This window comes from Dysidea avara, chromosome 1 (genome assembly GCF_963678975.1).
Source record: "Dysidea avara chromosome 1, odDysAvar1.4, whole genome shotgun sequence".
NCBI classification, from domain to species: domain Eukaryota; kingdom Metazoa; phylum Porifera; class Demospongiae; order Dictyoceratida; family Dysideidae; genus Dysidea; species Dysidea avara.
In genome coordinates, this window is record NC_089272.1 from 21,305,404 (window position 1) to 21,311,585 (window position 6,182).

Sequence of the window (6,182 nt, forward strand, 5' to 3'; positions counted from 1 at the left end):
CCACAATGAAAAAAGCCCCTCGTATACATAGAAAGAAGGAACCTGAAAGTGCATTCCATCATAAATGTAGTATCAACAATGTCATTGGATACTCTGCATAGGCATTGATCCTTATGTACTTTACACTGTGTAATAAAATTATGGACAAATATTGCTCATTGTGAAATACCACTGCATATTAGTAGTCAAATTCATGATGCAAAGTTAAACCATGCACAGCCACCTCTATATCAACAGCCAGAGTTATAATTGGCATACTTACATACCTCAAAAAAAAGTAACTAGTCACTTGATTGTTACTTTCCTATTACAGTTACAGATATGTGAAAATGACTAGTGTATACTTTCATATGTCTGTTCTTGTTAACTTTTGAGTAACATATTTCCACTCATATATGCCTTACCAAGGGAAGAATAGAACTGTATGTTCACTTTCCCAAATGCAAAATGAAAATTTCAGCTCAGTTTCAGCCTGAATCATGGAGTATGTAATACAGTACACAGAATGTGTCTAAAATTTGACTGTAGCATGTACTGATGTAAGGTGCAAAATTACAGAGTTTTAGCATAATTGTTAGTGACTATTGTAATTTAGTTACTACAGGTGTATTTGGACAGTTGTAATGAGCTACAAGAAAGTTAACTAGTTATATTGCTTAGTTACAAAAAGGAACTAGTTATCCCCAATGCTGACAACAACATGAAAATCATTATGAGCATACACAGTACCAATTTCAATTAATGCAGTTACATTAGTGATGGCCACACTGGTAAACTTCATAATGTTTGTACGTACGTATACTGACTGCATTTGCTGGTGATGGCTTGATCAAACTGTGCAATCTTGGAATCATTCATACCCAGTGTACACTTAAATACAAGATCATAACTTACAGTATTGGTAACTATCCCTTTAGGTATCTACAAGAAAGCCTGTGTAGGAAGGGGGTAAGAAATATGATACTAAAACTCTGTTAAATCCCAGATCAGATGGTGACTTAGTCCACAGACATCTTGCACAGTAGGGGAAAACACTTGAGGAGCAACACAGCCTAGGATCCAGGATTTCTTTGGCATTCAGCAATGCATACTTAAACATCATGATTTCACATTTTTTCTCTTAGGGGTTGATTTATTAGTAATAAAGCCATCTTAGGGAGCTTTATGGAGGCTACACAGAAAGCCTAGAAACTTGAAACTAAAACTATGCTAAGTGCAGAAAATCCAACTTATTAACATTTTTGTTTCCTATATTATCCGCTCTAAGAAACTGACTATATGTCCAGCCTGTCAATATATGTATAATAATTATAATTATACTGCAGGTGTGTATAGGTGATATCAGTTTGTTAATGACTGTTTTCTGTTTGCGTGCATGATTAATCTCATAAAGCTTTCAATCCATAGTTGTTTCAAGTGAGCACAAAAGGTCTCACATGACGACAGATGAGACTCAACACTAGCAATTGATTCACCTGAATAACTCCTCTCTTCTAAATGTTAAATTTGCCAAGGATGGAAATATCATGCAGATATATAAAACTTGATATACTGTAGGTGCAATAACCCATCAACTCACAGGAGTTGGTTCAGTGGGTACTTTGTAGAAACAGTGCATAATGCATAATACTTCACCTTCCTTCTCATTAGAGGTGTGCGATCACAAATTTAGACATATCTTGATATTTCTTTTAAACTTATCTCGATTATCTAACATATCTCGATAATTGAAACAATTATTTGTTGTAGTTAACTGTCAATATTTTAACCAGTAAAGTGAGCAAATTGCAATTTGAAGAGTACAAAAAGTGAAAAATGTTAGTTTTAACAATGTTTCCAAGTGGTAGGAGAGTTGGAGCCCCATAGGAGGTGTCTACACCATCAGATATTCTTTGGTATACAAGTAATTTATGGAAGTTTACCATTTATCTAGATAAATAAACCTGTCATCCTTATCTCGATAATTGGATATATCTAGATAATCGCACACCTCTACTTCTCATCAGAATGCAAAATGCTTGATTTACCATTCACCACACATTCTCTAAAACAAACCCTAATCTTTGTACTTCAAATGAAGCAGAAGTTACTGTGGATTCCTTGTGATAAATGGAATTATTATCTGGTATTATAGATAATAGAATATCTGAGAACATGCCTCAAGAAAAAAATGAAATTTTAGAAGCACTGAGATCAGATTTTAGGCTACAGTAATATTAAACCAGGGATGTAGCCAGAGTTTTGATGATGCCAGAACCTAGCTACTTAGCCCTATGGTAATATTAGGAGAATGCACACTAGCTCACTGAAGTTTGTTAACCTAGGGAATCTGGTGGCATTCCCTGGGAAAAATAGCAAATCAGAACCTCTGATATTGCTATTTGACAGGTATTAGGGTATCTCGATCTTGGTACTAAATACATACCACCCAGAAAATATTTAAACATTAAGCCCTCTAAAATTTAATGTGAGACTGATATCACCAGTTCGTTTGTAATTAACAGGACCCTACAGAACTATAATGTTGATGTACAACCAGTTTACACACTATATTACCCAAACTATTAATCCAGGCTTACCATATAATTTCAACACCTTTTTGGTGCTAACACAGATAATGCATTGAAGTTTTTGTTATCTAGTGCACAGAATGGGGTGTTGGGAATACAAAATGAAAGCATCTAACATTACAATAGTCATCACTGATGGACAATCTGATAATGAATTTCTTATGCAATCTGCTGCAGCTGCACTCGTGCAGCAAACATATTTGATATTAAATGCTATTGGATTTGGTAGTGCTGACATTAATGGACTCCATACCATTGTATTGTAAGTGATCCAAGATTCATTTACTTTAAATATTTCTTTAGTGAATTGCCCTAAAATGAATATAACAGATCAACCGTGCTCTCAGACTGGTAAGAACACTGCACCAACAGTTAACTATAATCATGCAGTTAGCTATAATCATACAGTCATATTTAGCCATAATCATACAGTGTCAGTGTAACCATTTAAACATTGTTTAAATATTGTGTATATTTTTCTATTGTTCTTCCTCCTGGAATTTCATTGCAACCCAGTGGTTTTTTCTCCGGAACTAATGGACAGTTGCAATATCTTATCTGTTCAGTGCCAATGACATCTGCTATTGATCCTAATTCAGCTTCTGAGGACATAATTGTCACATCTGACAACAGGGTCACTATTACACCAACCAATATTACTAATAATGCATTCAGTTTCACATACACTACAGTAGTTAAATTTGCTTATCTGGCCGGTGAAAGGAGATGAAGGAAATTACACATTTAATCTTGAAGCAGATGAAATGTTTGAATCTCAAATTGTTCGGCTGCAGAATTTCAGAAGTATGTATGACTTGTATTGAAATCATCTGCCGATACTGATTCTGATACCATACTAAGCATTGAAGCCTGGACAAGTTTAATAGCTACTGAGTGGTATAGAAATTTCACTGTTATGGTACATAACTAAGCTATTAATATATCACAGTAAATTGTGCACTTTGATTGAGAAGTGATGATATCTCAAGTTTCAAAATTTTCATTGTATTACCAAATATGCTAAACATGATAAACACCATTGCAGATTAGCTACCTGATTTGAGGTAGTTTTCTTGAAAAGCATAATTAAGTAATTAATTGTGTGGGTAGTTGATAATTCTACAATTTTGCTACAGTCTTACAACCATGTAAAAGCAAGCCAAGAAGTCATAAACTTACTTATTTTGAGGAAAAACTTAATTGTATTAATCACAAAGGACTTACATATTCTAATGTATTAGAATACACATGGAACAAGTGTAGCAATACATGGAAAAGAGTGACAAAGGCTTTGTATTCACTACTTTGGTAGCCAAACTAACATATTTGCTACTGAAAACTTAGCTTGAGATAGTTGAAGATATAATAAATGTGATGAGTGTCTACTGGTGGTAGCTGTAACTTCGCATTACCGATCACCAATCCAATACTGATACCACTGGTATCGGCATCGATACCGATACTGATATTGGTATTGGTACACCTCTAATATACAGTAATTTCACTAGAATAAAGAAAACTTATATGTACTTTAGTACATGAAATAGTTTAAACTTTGCCAGTATTGGTTTATTTACCTAACAAACAAATTCAAACCAGTTATCATCTTAAGCAGTATGATAACACTATCTTACTGCATGATAAATGTAATTTATTGCAACACAATAAATTGAAGCCTTGGTGTGGGCGTAGAGTGGATACAATGCAAATCTACGTACCATACCATAGTAAATGAAGCCAGCATCCTTCAGTGATAAACTAGCCTTTTGAATAAAGTAATTAAATTCACCAATACAGAATCCTTGAGTTGACTGTAAGGTCCATTAGAGAGACATTGTATATTAGCAGTGTGTTTCAGGTAAAAGTTGAACCAATCTTGTAGGATACATGAGATGTAATGGCGTCACAATGATTCATTGTATCAAACTGGTTTGACAGGTTTGAGATCACGAGATCATGCCATAGTGCATGGCGTGTTCGCGGACAGAAAAACTTTTTTCCCTCCCTCCCACCCAAAACCATGAATTAAATATATGTGCCAGTGCATATGTTGTTGTACACACTTTGTACGGTTGTATGTATCACTTAGTTACATTGTTTGTTTGGTTGTTGTTCATCGAATTACTGATATTGAACTTAGATACCCATATATAGTTAAACGGCAACTGAGGACCAAGGGCAGGTGGATGAAGTGCTAATTATCTGTGCATGGCCAAACCAAACCAATTACGCTAAAATTTAACTTATATGATTATTCATTGGTTGCTGCTATCACGTTGTGTTGCTATGCATATATGGTGCGTTGCTGCAATCTTGTTGTACTAATTGGAACTTCGTGGTCAACTGTAAATCCAGTTATGCCATATCTACAATGCTTGTCTGTGTGGCTTGTGCAAAAGTTATTACACCCTACTCCAACAATTTCCTCAGTTGCCCTTTCCCCAAAGTACTTTTGTATAAATATCTGTATGACCGTTACTTGTGTTTTGTGCTGTTATGTATATTTATGGCAATGGTGCAATGTTATGTGGTAGATATTTGCATGAGTGTTTGGTGTTGTTGCGTACACTATATGGCTTTGTGGAAAATGTTATTGTGGTTAGAACTAGGAAAAAGTAGGCAATAGAGCTAGGTGCGGTGGAGGAGTGGTGAGTATAGCTAGGAAAACATACAGTTGTGTCTATTTTGTATGCACACATACTAAATACATGGTAAGTGGTGATTGCACCCCAGGGGTGTGCACTGCTTGAATATGCCGAGTGCACACTGCCCCGGGGTGTTTCCACACCAATCAGCATGTTAATATGCATGTATACATAATTATAAGCATGCTTATTATAACCAAAATGTATATCAAAGTAGGGATCACGTCCCCCCCCCCAAAAAAAAAGACATGTGTCACCTACAATGCCGACTTTAAAAATCATCCTAGAAACATCTTTTTATGCGATGAAAATCAGCTAATTTATGGAATAATATTAGTCCATCCAACATCAAATACAGCATTAAAAACAGGTGAACAGATATAGAATTTTACCAAAACTCAAAATTTTATTTGGTTGCCTGCCGGCCTACCTGATCCCAGTCACAATTATATAGGTTTCTTAATAAATGACTTATATAAGGTACAAACTAAGGTTGAAGGCCAGTAGCTGGCAGTGCAGTGATACAGTGATTAGAGCACTAGGCTATAGTATGGGAGGTCCCAAGTTTGAACCGCACTTTAGCCAAACTTTTTTTTCGTTTTCTTAGGTTTTTTTTTGCTCAAGTTGTTTTTTTATTCACATGACTGCCATGACTCTAGGCACAGCCCTAATAATGATTGAGCACCGAGACCACACCTCTTAACAATCTATCACAGTGACAAACCCAAGCCTCTATATTTCTGTCTTAATGTTTAAACTGTTAAATGCTATCAAATTTGATGTTTAAGATTTTTGTTTCAAAAGTATGAATTGAAACTAATTTAGAATTAAACATATACAATTAAACACATTTCTTATAAGAACTGCATGTACAACACACTTTTCAGTTATCTGAAACCAGTTTACCCTCAAAATTTGGATAACTAACTCTATGTATTTTGCTGTAGTTAAGTGCTGGACAAATGTT